This window comes from Plecotus auritus, assembly GCF_963455305.1.
Source record: "Plecotus auritus genome assembly, chromosome: 13".
NCBI classification, from domain to species: domain Eukaryota; kingdom Metazoa; phylum Chordata; class Mammalia; order Chiroptera; family Vespertilionidae; genus Plecotus; species Plecotus auritus.
The window spans coordinates 7,784,333-7,798,607 of NC_137779.1; the positions used below are offsets into that span (position 1 = coordinate 7,784,333).

The 14,275-nt window shown below is 44.8% G+C and overlaps 1 protein-coding gene across 1 annotated transcript in view; it reads left to right on the forward strand.

The window, feature by feature from the left end:
* The window catches only part of KSR2 (kinase suppressor of ras 2), a gene marked incomplete at its 3' end in the record, with an annotated part of 280,786 nt that overhangs the window by 134,618 nt on the left and 131,893 nt on the right, over nucleotides 1–14,275 (forward strand). The gene's annotated exons all lie outside the window — the stretch shown is intronic.

Sequence of the window (14,275 nt, forward strand, 5' to 3'; positions counted from 1 at the left end):
CATTACTTGTCGGGCCTCACTATGTTTTATTCACTCGTGTCTCTCCCTAGATACAGGGCTTGGATTCAATATTGCAGCGATTTTTCAAATACCTCTCAAATGCCAAGGTCCTCTCCAGATCCACCCCCTTGAGAGGAAGAAGCAAACCTACTCTGTGACCTTTTTTCTTAGGATGAAAATTGGGTGTGGATATAGAGTCAAGCACATTTAGTAGCTCTCTCCCCCAAAGGCAAGTGGCTCTTAATCTGGGTGACTTTGCTCCCCAGGAGACATTAGGCCATACCTGGAGTCAAGTTTGGTTGTCACAGTTGGGAAAGTGGGGGGGTTGCTACTGGCATCTGTTGGGTAGAGACCAGAGATGCTGCTTAATATCCTACAATGCCGAGGACAGCCCCTCGCAACAAATGTCTGACCTAAATGTCAAGGGTGCCGAGGCTAAGGAACCCTCAGTGATTCCTGTGGGACGCTGTCTCATTCCCTGCAGGGTCACCAGCCTGATGCCTGGCACTCAGTGGAGACTCAGTACATGTTAGTTGAATGAATGCTCTCATCTGGCTTCTCTCTGCGGGGAGTTTGGGGATGGCTCCCATCTGCTTCTCCATCTGCATCCATCCTTCCACGTTCCTCTCCAGCAATCCCCAACCATGTGTCTTTCCTGTCTTTGTTCCTTTTCTTTTGCCCTTCCTTGCCTCCTTCTTCCCCATTTATTCTTGAACACTCAGCTCATGTGGCACCTCCTCCAGCAAGCCTTCTTCAACTCCCTCAGGCTGGTGTTCCTCCTATAAACCCCATCACATCCTCTGCTCCCTCAATCACAAGGCTCGTTACTATGTGAAATCCATCAAGTTATTGATAGGTGTAGCTCCTCCCTCCCAAGTGTCCTGCCTATATTGTAGCCTGCCACCTCCTGACCCGCTTCCAATTCCTGCCGACCACCATCCCCCAAAAGTTTTTTCTCGGGAAAAATCACATCGAGATGAAGTGCTGCTATTTCTGGGGTTGGAAGTTGATTTGTCTCCCAGGGCTGCTGTAACAAATGACCCCATCTGTGGCTTGAATAAAAGACATTTATTGTCCTGTAGCTCAGGAGGCCAGAATTTCAAAATCAAGGTGTCCTCAGGGTCAGTCCCTCTTGCAGGCTCTGAATGAGAACCCATTCCAGGCCTCTCTCTGAGCTCCTGGAGGTTGCTAGCAGTCCTTGATGCTCATTGGTGTATGAGCACATCAATCATACAGCCTTCTCCAATCACTCTTTTCCTTCTCTAAAAAAAAACAACTAGTCATTGGATTTAGGGTGACTTTGCAGGTGTGGTAAGTTAAGGACCTGGTGATGGAGATAATGCTGGCATGGACATTCACATACAAGCTTTTGTGGACATATGTTTTCTTTTTTCTTTTTGTTATGGAATAGAGGCCTGGTGCACAAAATTCATGCATGGGGCGGGGTGGTCCCCTCAGCCCAGCCTGCACCCTCTCGCAATCCTGGACCGCTGGCTCCTAATTGCTCACCTGCCTGGTCGCCCCTAACTGCCCCACCCCCTGCCATCATGATTGCCCCTCACTGCCTCTGCGTGTTGGCCTGATTGCCCCTAACTGCCCCCCTACTGGCCTGGTTGTTCCTAACTGCCCCCTGATGCCGGCCAGGTCACCTCCCTGCTGACCTGGTCACTCCTAACTGCCCTCCCCCGCTGGCCTGGCCACCCCTTACTGCCCCCTCCTGCTGGCCTGGTTGCCCCCAACTGCCCCCCTCTGCCAGCCTGGTTGCCCCTAACTGCCCCCCCCCATGCCGGCCTGGTTGCCCCTCACTGCCCCCACTGCCAACCTAATGGCCCCCAACTGCTCCTCCTGCTGGCCTGGTTGCCCCAACTGCACTCCCCCACCAGCCTGGTTACCCCTAACTGCCCCCCCCTCCCCGCTGGCCTGGTCACCTCTTACTGCCCCCCTCTGCTGGCCTGGTTGCCCCCAACTGCCCCACCCTTCTGGCCTGGTCACCCCACATAGCCTGCTGTGCAGTCGTTAGGTCATCCCTCACTAACCCCCCTGCTAGCCTGGTCGCCCCACGCAGCCTGCTTGTTCAGTTGTTTGGTCGTCCCTCACTAACCCCTCTGCCGGCCTGGTCATAGGCAGCCATCGTGTGAGGGTGTGAGGGTCAATTTGCATATTACCTTTATCATATAGGAGGATTTCAGGGAAGAAGGGAGAGGGAGAGAGATATGGAAACATCAGTGATGAGAGAGGATCATTGATAGCTGCCTCCTGCACGATCCAGCCTGCAACCCCAGCATGTGCCCTGACCGGGAATCAAACTGTGACCTCCTGGTTCATAATTCGATGCTCAACCATTGAGCCACACTGGCTGGGCAATGTGGACATATGTTTTCATACCTGCTTTATCTTTCCTATTTATTACCATGTATATAGTTCATATTTTTAGCGATGCCACTGACTAAATCACTTTTTTGAAGCAAAATCATATTTTTTAACTTACATACCATAAAATTCACTCATTGTAAGTACAATTCGGTGCACTTTATGAATTTTATAGAATTGAGCAACTTTCATCACACCCCAGTTTTAGAATATGTCCATCACCCCAAAAGATCCCTTGTGCCTGTCTGCAGTTAGTCCCCGCTTCTGTCCCCACTCTATGCGGCCACCAACCTGCTTTCTGTCTCTCTACCCATGCGATGGACCACTTTAAAGTCTGTTTTCCATGCATAATGACCAATACTGAAAGAGAAGAGGTAACACTGCCTGTGGCTTGCGCAAGTGATTTCACCTCTGTCAGCCTCAGTTTCCCCACCTGTGAAATGGGGTTGATCACTGCAGGCGGTTTACAGGATGGGAAGTTGCAACTAGTGAATGCATTTAAACATTCAGCTTAATGTTCTTCTCACAGCGGGGACTCAGTGAAGTTTAGACACTGTAGTCACCACCTCCCTTTGTCCTAACCGTTCTGTGAGGTAGGTGTCATCAGCCCCACTTCACAGATGAATACACTGAGGCTCAGAGCAGTGGGTGGAGGTGCTGGGAACGAATTCCAGATTGCTGGATTCCAGAGCCTGCACCCTCCCACCTCATCAACTGCCCAGATTTCCAAAGACAAAGGCAGCCCCTGGTCCCAGCCTGGCCTGGTGGTTCTTAGTGCTCTGTCACAGCCCAATATATCAGGAACCAATTAGGGATGAGAGCACTTAGCTGCAAATGAGATGTCTGGGTAATGGTGGTAATGAAGCAGATGGAAACTGTCACTCAGCAGCAAAAGGCAGCTGTTTGCCACCAAGCTTGGGTCCTGACGTTAGCAGGATAAGGACTGGGTTAGGGACGTCTGCTTGGTGACCCCTGGGGTCCCATCAGATCACCTGCCACTGACCCACATTGTCCTGTGTCCCTGATTCCAAACACCTAATAGTTCCTCAATACATACATGGGCCTATTGTATAGCTGGGAGAATGTTGGGGTGAGTGGACAAGGCTGATATTTTTCAGCCTTGGTTTCCCCATCTGTGAAATGGGATTGTAGGTTGAGAATCGGCAGGTGCATCTCCTCTCTGGGAATGTCCTTTGCCTGACCAGTCTGCTCCCCCATTTGGTCCCGGCTTCCTCTGGGAACCTTTCCAGACTATGTGTCCACGAGCTTTTCACCCACTCTGAGTCCCCCAGGACTGCCCCTCTGTAGGACTTTCTGTCAGTCATTAAGCCGTCCTTTATGGACCGAACTCCCAGCCCCTAGTTCACAGTCACATCCCCAACATCTATTCCAGGGCCTGGCACACAGTAGGCCCTTAAGGACAAGTAACTAAAGAAAAGGCCAGACACATGATTCCTTCTGACCTTATCCTATTCTTCAAACTTAGAGGTAGTAGCTTCTAATGAAACAATCCCAGCATGAGCAACAAGTGGGAGTGAATAGTGTCCCCTCCAAAGTCATGTCCACCTCCAGGGGTGGGCAAACTTTTTGTCTTGAGGGCCACAATGGGTTCTTAAACTGGACCGGAGGGCCGTAACAAAAGCATGGATGGAGTGTTTGTGTGAACTAATATAAATTCGAAGTAAAGGAGCGGTGGGGAGAGCAAGAGAACCGGATAGAACAGCCGGATCCGGCCCGCGGGCCGTAGTTTGCCCAAGGCTGATCCTAGAACCTCAGAATATGACCTCATTTGGAAGAAGAGTCCTTGCAGATGTAATTGAATTGAGATGACGCCGTTCTGGGTTATGGTGGGCCCTAAACCCAGTACCTGCTGTCCTTGTAAGAAGAGGAGATGACACTCAGAGACACACAGAGAGGACCACGTGAAAACAGAGACAGAAATTAGAGTGAGCAGCGACAAGCCAAGAAATACCATGAAGCACCAGAGCTGGAAGAGACAGAAAAGATCCCTCTCTCGAGCCTTGGGAGTGAGTGTGGACCTGCCAACACCTTGATTTTAGACTTTCAGTCTCTAGTTGTGAGAAAATAAACTATAGTTTTAAGCCACCCAGTTTGTGAGGGTTGGTTCCAGCAGCCTAAGGAAACCAATGCAGGTGCTCAGATCCTCTCCTTGCTGGGAAATGTCAGCAGCTGACACGTGCAGCGCCCTCGGAGCCAAGGCTTGTGGTGCATCATCTCCTGGGATCTGCACAAAGGCCCCAGGAGCAAGTGCTCTGAGACCAGCGGCAATCGGATTGTTTTCCCTTTACCCAGCACCCCTTGCCCTTCGACAGGTTCTCCACTTGCCCACTGGGCTGGAGATGGCTGTGGGTGGGAGGCGGCCCTCGTGGCTGCGCCTATTCGGAAAGCTGAGTTTCCCTCACTGAACACAATTGATATGAAACGGGCACTTGCGGCTCAGGTGGCATTTGCAGCGAAGGTGTGATTATGAATTCCCTCCCTCCATGAATGCCAAACGGCCTCTTTGAATTCAGATAATCCCGAAGGTTATAGGTCTTGTTGGAACCCCCTGGGAAGCAGTGCAGGCATCAAATACTGCCCCGAGATGAGATGCAGCTTTTACCCAGAAATTGCCCAGATGCCTTCTGTGTATGTTAATACATCCTGGTGGTAGGAATGTGCTGTTTTGCCCTTTCTTCCTGCACAGTTTCTTTGCAAAGTAAAGAGACTAGCTGGTTTCCCTGTTTTATTTACTCCTCGTGGAGCAGTGTAATTTCGGTGCCTGCAGTCTCCATACGGTTGGAGCGCACAGCTTTCAGGTCAGGAGCAGGTGGGCACCCCAGCAGAGCGAGTCTGGAAGAGACAGATATTTATGGGGTCTGTTTGCGTTAATTTCCTTTGGCCTCTAATCCTGCTCTCTGGGAAGATTGCTGGGTAGCTGTGTGTGTTTGATAAGTTCAGTCTAGCCTGGGACATACAAGTGGTTTTTCAGCGGGAGATGGAATTGCCTTTTAAGAGCTTCAAGGTGCAATTTCTTTGCTGTTTTTCGCCGTGGCCCTGGGATCAGTGTCAGGAAGTGAAGGCTGGTTTTCTCCCCTTCAGCTCCTAGAGTTCACAGCCGTGGAGTGGCCTCGATGGGGTTCTGGACCCCGCACTTGGCACCAGGGCTAGAAGCTAGAGAGGGGCATGTAGAGCAGCATTTCAGGAGCCGTTCCCTCTTGGGGTTGGGCGAGGGTCTGAAAATCAGTGCTGCCTTAACTCCTGTGCCCTTGGCACCTCGCTCATCTCATCCTAGTCCCAGCCTCCCCAGCACCCTGTGGGTGCTCCATAATTATTTGCCAAAGGGACAAATTAATTCCTGCTCTACAGACAAGAACATAAGACTGAGAGAGGTTAAGTAACTTGCCCAAGGTTTGGCACGTGGTGGATCTGATATTGTGACTCAAGCCCAGAGCCATCTTGCTCTCTCTCCCCCTGACCCTGGTGTGGTCCTGGCTTCCTTCTGTTCCCCTTCATTCCTGGGCTGCCTTTTCGGGGGAGCAGAGGTGGGGAGGGGGGGATGACCTGGAGTTTGGAGAGAGTGAGAAGGAAACAAGTCTGTTGCTGGAAACCGGTCCTTCCTCACCCGTTCTCCACCTGAGCTGGGGGGAGAGCTGCCTGGCTTCCCCTCCCGCAAGTGGTCCCACTGCGCATCGAGAAAAATGGCCCTGCGTGTGTCATGGTGGCTCTGGCTGATCTTCCCAGCTCAACATCCGTCACCAGAAAGGAGCTTCTACAAGGGCCACTGTGTGCTGGCCACCAGCTCCAGGAGTTGCACGGAACCTGTTTGCAAGTGACCTGAGCCTTTGACTTGGTCTCTGGGAATATTCCAGTTCAGTGGGGGCGAGGATAAAGACGATCCTTAATGAGGAAATTAGTTCTGCCGACACGGGGAGTCTAGAGGACAAGACGGCCTAGTTTGACACCATCCACAGGCTTTAGAAATGGCTTCTGGAGACTCTGATGTGCTTTTGGGAAAATGAGTCAGGCTGAATGGCCTGCTCACCCACAGACACTCCCCCCTTTTAGTTTTATGGGTCTATTTGATGTTTGGTTATAGAACTTGTTTTTGAGATTCTCTAAATTACTCCTCCCTTCAACATTCAATCAAATATTTGGGTGTCTATTATATATCAGGTAGAAGAAGACTGCCTGGGGATAGAAGAAGACAGATTTGGATGTGGGAGATGATTGAATCCCTCACCTTTGGGATGGTAACTGATGGTCTGGCAAGGAGAGGTGCCTGGTGTTGGGAGGGTCTGTAATGGAGAATCACATTTGGCCATTGATACCAGGAAAGCCTCTTTAGGAGAGTTATGATTGAACTGCTATCTGAAAATGGAGAAGAAGTTAACTGGGGGCATTCAGAGGCAACAGCAAGTAGAAAGGCTCTGGGGTGGGCAGGGAAGCATGTTGCATTCGAATGAATGAGGAAGAGCAGTCTGATGGAAGAGATAGTGAGAGGGGTCCAATCACATTCATTTCCTGGGGCTGAGTAACAAATTACTCCAGATGGGGTGGCTTGTAACAACAGAAATTTATTTTCTCAGTTCTGGAGGCCAGGCATCTGAGTAAGGTGTCAGCAGGGGCTGTGGCCAACCCCCCGCCCCCCCCCCCCCCAAAAAAAAAAGGCGCGAGGGGAGAGTACTTCCATGCTTTTCCAGCTTCTGGTGGCTCCAGGTGTTCCTTTGCTTGTGATCGCATCCCTCCAATCTCTGCTTCCACCTTCAGCTGGCCTTCCCCTCTGTGTCTTCTCTTCTGTGTGACCTTTCCCGCTGCCTTTTTTTTTTTTTTTAATATATTTTATTGATTTTTTACAGAGAGGAAGAGAGAGGGATAGAGAGTTAGAAACATCGATGAGAGAGAAACATCGATCAGCTGCCTCCTGCACACCTCCTACTGGGGATGTGCCCGCAACCAAGGTACATGCCCTTGAGTGGAATCGAACCTGGGACCTTTCAGTCCGCAGGCCGACGCTCTATCCACTGAGCCAAACCGGTCAGGGCTCCCACTGCCTTTCTTATAAGGACACTTGTCATTGGATTTAGGGCCTAGCTGGACAATCCAGGATTATTTTACCTCAAGATTCCTAACTGAATTAAACCTACCAGTACCTTTTTCCTAAAAAAAAAAAATAAGTCAACCTTCGTAAGAGGTTTCATTCAGAGGTGATGTTAAAGAATTTGATATTTATTTTATGAGCCCTGGGAAGCCTCTAAAGCAGTGGTTCTCAACCTTTCTAATGCCACGACCCTTTAATACAGTTCCTCATGTTGTGGTGACCCCCAACCATAAAATTATTTTTGTTGCTACTTCATAACTGTAATTTTGCTACTGTTATGAATCGTAATGTAAATATCTGTGTTTTCCGATGGTCTTAAGCGACCCTGCTAGCAGTTCTCAACCTGTGGGTCTGAGAACCGCTGCTGTAGAGTCTAATAAGACCATCAGAAAACACAGATATTTATATTACGATTCATCAACAGAGTCAGGTATTTATCATCCAGAGTCAGGTATTCAGTGTTGCCCTGCGTGATGGCACTGGTGCTGAGTTGTACAAAGCCCGGTTAGAGGACGTTCAGCCATTGGAGTAGTGCCGACATTTGATCCCACACAATGGTTTCCCTCATTCTGTGGCTTTCTTGTACATAAATGTTTTCATCAGTGCAGTTAATAGTGTCCTCACCTAGTTAAGTACACCCAGTGGCAGGAAGCCCATTAAAGCCCAGCAGGCTTGTTCTATCTCCATGTATCTCCATGGCACCGGGCAGCATCATTTTTCACTGACTTATTATTATTATTTATAACAAGCAGGCCAGTCCTGTGCAGGAAGAATAAATAAGAAAGGCAATTTGATGCTTACAGTTGGCTGCCTTTACTTTGCATTTCGTTAAGGACCTCACTCTACGATGATGCTGAGGTCAGGCCCTGGCTGGGGAGGCAAAGTGGACCATGACGGTCACTGTCACATAGAATGTGGAGGCGGCGAGTGGAGGGGTCAAGTCCACAGGCTCTGGGAGCTAACAAAGCTGTGGTCAAATCTTACCTCCACCACTCTGGAGCTGTATGGCTTTTTGTGGGTCACTCTGTACCCTATCTGTAAAATGAGGGAATAAGAATCCCTACTTTATTTTTATTTTATTTTATTTATTTAATTTTATTTTTTAAAGTATTACACATAGTAGTACATATATCTCCTTTTTTTTCCCCATTGACCTTCCCCCAGCCTCTCCTACCCCCTGTCGCATGCCCTCATCCCACCCCTCCAGTGTCTTGTGTCCATTGGTTGTGTTTATGTGCATGCATACAAGTCCTTCGGTTGCTCTCTTTCCCCCCCTTCCCCAACACTCCCCAGCCTTCCCGCTGTAATTTGACAGTCTGTTCGATGCTTTACTGCCTCTGTATCTATCATTTTGTTCATCAGGTTATAATGTTCTTTATTTTCCATAAATGAGTGAGATCATGTGGTATTTTTCTTTCATTTTCTGGCTTATTTCACTTATGCTCTCCAGTTCCATTCATGCTGCTGCAAATGGTAAGAATTCCTTCTTTTTTATAGCAGCATAGTATTCCATTGTGTAGATGTACCATAGTTTTCTAATCCACTCATCTGCTGATGGGCATTTAGGCTGTTTCCAAATCTTAGCTATGGTGAATTGTGCTGCTATGAACATAGGGGTGCATATATCCTTTCTGATTGGTGTTTCTAGTTTCTTGGGATACATTCCTAGAAGTGGGATTACTGGGTCAAATGGGAGTTCCATTTTTAGTTTTTTGAGGAAACTCTATACTGTTCTCCACAGTGGCTGCACCAGTCTGCATTCCCACCAGCAGTGCATGAGGGTTCCTTTTTCTCTGCATCCTCGCCAGCACTTGTCGTTTGTTGATTTGTTGATGATAGCCATTCGGACAGGTGTGAGATGGTACCGCATTGTCGTTTTGATTTGCATCTCTCGGATAATTAGTGACTTTGAGCATATTTTCATGTGTCTCTTGGCCTTCCTTCTGTCTTCTTTTGAAAAGTATCTAGGTTTGTCGCCCATTTTTTTATTGGATCATTTATCTTTCTTTTATTAAGTTGTATGAGTTCCCTGTAAATGTTGGAGATTAAACCTTTATCAGTGATAACATTGGCAAATATGTTCTCCCATACATGGGCTTTCTTGTTTTGTTGATGGTTTCTTTTTCTGTGCAAAAGCTTTTTATTTTGATGTAGTCCCATTTGTTTATTTTCTCTTTAGTTTCCATTGCCCTAGGAGCAGTCTCGGTGAAGAAATTGCTTCGGCATATATCTGAGATTTCGCTGCCTGAGATTTCGCTCTAGTATTTTTATCGTTTCCTGTCTTATGTTTAAGTCCTTCATCCATTTTGAGTTTATTTTTGTGTATGGTGTAAGATGGTGGTCTAGTTTCATTTTTTTGCATGTATCTGTCCAATTTTCCCAACACCATTTATTGAAGAGACTGTCTTGACTCCATTGTATGTTCATGCCTCCTTTGTCAAATACTAATTGAGCATAGTGGTTTGGGTCGATATCTGGGTTCTCTATTCTATTCCATTGGTCTATATGTCTGTTCTTGTGCCAGTACCAGGCTGTTTTGAGAACAGTGGCTTTGTAATACAGTTTGAAATCTGGTATTGAGATCCCACCTACTTTGTTCTTCTTTCTCAGGATTGCTGCAGGTATTTGGGGTCTTTTATTCCAGATGAATTTTTGGAGAGTTTTTCTAGGTCTGTGAAATACGATGTTGGTATTTTAATGGGGAGTGCATTGAATCTATAGATTGCTTTGGGTAGTATGGACATTTTAATGATGTTGATTCTACCAATCCATGAACATGGTATATTCTTCCATCTGTTTATGTCTTCCTCTATCTCTTTTTTCAGTGTCCTGTAGTTTTCCGCATATAGATATTTTACCTCCTTAGTTAAGTTTATTCCTAGGTATCTTAATTTTTTTGGTGCTATCTTAAATGGGATTGCTTTTATAGTCTCTCTTTCTGTAAGTTTACTATTGGTGTATAGAAATGCCATAGATTTCTTGGCATTGATTTTGTATCCTGCTACATTGCCGAATTCATTTATTAAGTCTAATAGTTTTTTGATGGACTCTTTAGGGTTTTTTATGTACAATATCATGTCATCTGCGAATAAGGACAGTTTTATTTCTTCTTTTCCCATTTGGATGCCTTTTATTTTTTCTTCTTGTCTAATTGCAGTGGCTAATATTTCCAGTACTATGTCGAACAGGAGTGGTGAGAGTGTGCATCCCTGTCTTGTTCCTGTTCTTAGGGAAAATGGTTTTAGATTTTGCCCGTTGAGTATGATGTTGGCTGTGGGTTTGTCATATATGCCTTTTATTATGTTGAGGTATGGTCCTTCTATTCCCACCTTGCTGAGAGTTTTTATTAAGAAAGGGTGTTGGATTTTGTCAAATGCTTTTTCTGCATCAATTGATATGACTAGGTGGTTTTTATCTCTCTATTTGTTTATGTGATGTATCACGTTTATTGATTTGCAGATATTGTACCATCCTTGCATCCCTGGGATAAATACTACTTGGTCATGGTATATGATCTCTCTGAATCTGATTTGCTAGAATTTTGTTGAGGATTTTGGCATCTATGTTCATGAGGGATATTGGCCTGTAATTCTCTTTCATTGTGTTGTCTTTATCTGGTTTTGGTATTAGGGTGATGCTCGCTTCATAGAATGAGCTTGGAAGTGTTCGTTCCTCTTGAATTTTTTGGAATAGTCTGAGGAGGATAGGTTTTAGTTCTTGTTTGAATGTTTGGTAAAACTCCCCTGTGAAGCTGTCTGGCCCTGGGCTTTTGTTTGCTGGAAGCTTTTTGGTGACTGCTTCAATTTCTTCCATAGTTATTGGCCTGTTGAGGTTTTCAGATTCTTCCTGATTGAGTTTTGGAAGGTTGTATTTTTCTAGGAATGTGTCCATTTCTTCCAGGTTGTTCAGTTTGTTGGAATAGAGTTGTTCAGAGTATTTTTTTAAAACAATTCTTTGTATTTCTGTGGGGTCTGTTGTTATTTCTCCTCTTTCATTTCTGATTTTGTTTATTTGGGTCCTCTCTCTTTGCTTCTTGGTGAGCCCTGGCTAGAGGTTCATCAATCTTGTTTATCCTTTCAAAGAACCAGCTCTTGGTTTTGTTGATCTTTTGTATTGTTTTTTTTTTTTTTGGTCTCTATGTCGTTTATCTCCTCTCTGATCTTTATTATTTCCTTCCTTCTGCTTACACTGGGCTTTTCTTGTTGCTCTCTTTCTAACTCTGAGTTGTAGGGTTAGGTAATTTATTACCATTGTTTCTTGTTTTTTGCAGTAGGCTTGTAGAGCTATGAACTTCCCTCTCAAGACTGCTTTCGCTGAGTCCCATAGATTTTGGATTGTTGTGTTTTCATTGTCGTTTGTTGCCATGATGTTTTTTTATTTTTTCTTTGATTTCTCTGGTAACCCAGTCATTGTTTAATAGCATGCTATTTAGTCTCTATGTGTTTGATTTTTTTGGATTGTTTTTATTGTAGTTTATTTCCGGTTTTATGCCATTGTGATCTGAGAAGATGCTTGATGTGATTTCTATCTTCTTGAATTTGAAGAGACTTTGCCTGTGACCCAATATATGGTCTATCTTTGAAAATGACCCATGTGCACTTGAGAAGAATGTATATTCTGTGGCTTTGGGGTGAAACATTCTGAAGGATGTCAATTAATTTCATCTGATCTAGTGAGTCATTTAGGATTAATGTTTCTTTGCTGATTTTTTGTTTAGAGGATTTGTCCAATGGTGATAGTGGGGTATTAAAGTCCCCTACTATGATTGTATTGCTGTCAATCTCTCCCTTGATATCCTCCAGAAGTTTTTTTTATGTATTTGGGTGCTCCTATATTGGGTGCGTATATGTTTACCAGAGTTCTCTCTTCTTGTTGTATTGCTCCCTTTAGTATTATGAAGTGGCCTTCCTTATCTCTTTTTATGTCCTTCACTTTGAGATCTGATTTGTCAGATATAAGTATTGCTACCCCAGCTTTTTTTTAAATTTCCATTCGTCTGAAAAACCTTTTTCCATCCCTTCACCATCAGTCTGTGTGCATCTTTTTTTCTGAGGTGGGTTTCCTGTAGACAGCAGATATATGGGTCATGTTTTTTTACCCACTCAGTTACCCTATGTCTTTTGATTGGGGCATTTTATCCATTTACATTTAAAGTTATTATTGCTTGCCTCCATTTCATTTACTTCCTTTTCTGGTGATGCTTCCTTTTCTTTCATATGTGGGTTGTTTCTTTGTCTTCCCATGATCTGTCTTCTCCGGGTGTCTAGTTATATAGTTCTCTCTCTCCTGCGTTGACTTAAAGGCACAAAATACAACACAACAAGGCACAACGCACAAGGCACTGAACACAAATATATTCATGATACTAATAACCCCAAATAAAGGTGACCACCAGAGAGAAGAGAATTAGGGGATAAGAAAGAAAGAAGAAGAGGAAAAAAAAAAAGAAAAAAACAAGGAGTGCAAAAATGAAATTGGGAACAGGGAAAAAAAGTAAGAGAGTAAAGAAAGAGAATAAAAAAGAAGAGGGGGAAAAACTATTTATATGGGGAGAAAACTCCAATGAAACAGCCACTAATCCCAACAAATGCTAGCAACAAATACCTAGAGATGAATGCAAACTACAAACAACAACTAATATCAAGCGAGGCGAGGGAAAACGGAAGCAAAAATCAAGCAAAAACAAAAAAAGAAAAAGCGAAATAATCTCACAAACAAGCATTAAAAAACAATATAATCAACAATCAAGCAAACAACAACAAAAGGACAAAGTGGAAAAAACACACAATTTGGATAGTGAAGAAAGAGAAGAGAGAGGTGTGTATGGACTTAGAGCAGGGGATTGGAAATTAGATATATAAGTAGGGTGAAATTTTAACGGGGTAAAAAGAAGGAATAGGGAAAATCTAAAGCAGGAATAGGGTAAGAGAAACAGGACAAAAGGGAAAAAGTGAGGAAGAGAGTGTTGGCACAAAGGTAAAGTTGAGATAGAGTAAAATGATGCTAAAGGAAAGATGAAAATAGAATGTAGAACACTAATCTCAAAATAAAATAAAGAGAAAATGACACTTTTTAAAAAAAGGTGAAATAGTGGTAGTAATAATACTGATTAAAAATAAAAATGTAGTAATTAAAAAGGTAAAATCAAGTGAGGAAAAAAGAAAAAAATTAAGTTTCTTAAGTAAAAGTTGAAAAAATAAAAAAGTGCAGTAGTGAAGATAATTCACTTCCTCTACTGTTCTGTGTGGCACATCTGTTTCCTAGTCAGGACAGTATTGAAGTTCCCTGCGTTCCACTGCTCCGCAGTGTTGTAAGCCACAGTCCTGATTTTCAAGCAGGCAGTACTTCTTTGTTTCTTATACTCCTTTATTTGTGTTAACACAAGAGTCACTTTGTGATTCAACCCCTGGGTGGCAGGGTTTCTGGATTGACCTCCGAGTCTATAGGTCCTCTCTAGCTAGTGTTTAGATTTTGTTTTCCCTGTGGCACTTAATACCAGGTTGGAGGAATGGGCTGCCCCAGAGCTGGTTCTCTGTTCATTATTCCTGCTCTGATCCCCAGGTTCCACAAAAACAACTTTCCCCTGCAGTCTCTTAGAGTGTCCCCAATTGGGTGATTATATGTATTGGGCTTAGTAATCAAAAGCAAGGATTTAAAGAGGGGACAAAAGAGAAAGAAAGAGAGAGAGAGGGAGAAAGAAAGAAAGAAAGAAAGAAAGAAAGAAAGAAAGAGCGAGCGAGCCAGGGTAAGTGCACGAGCTCTGGCGCTGTGCGCAAGTCTGTGCAGTCTTTTTTCCTCTTGGGT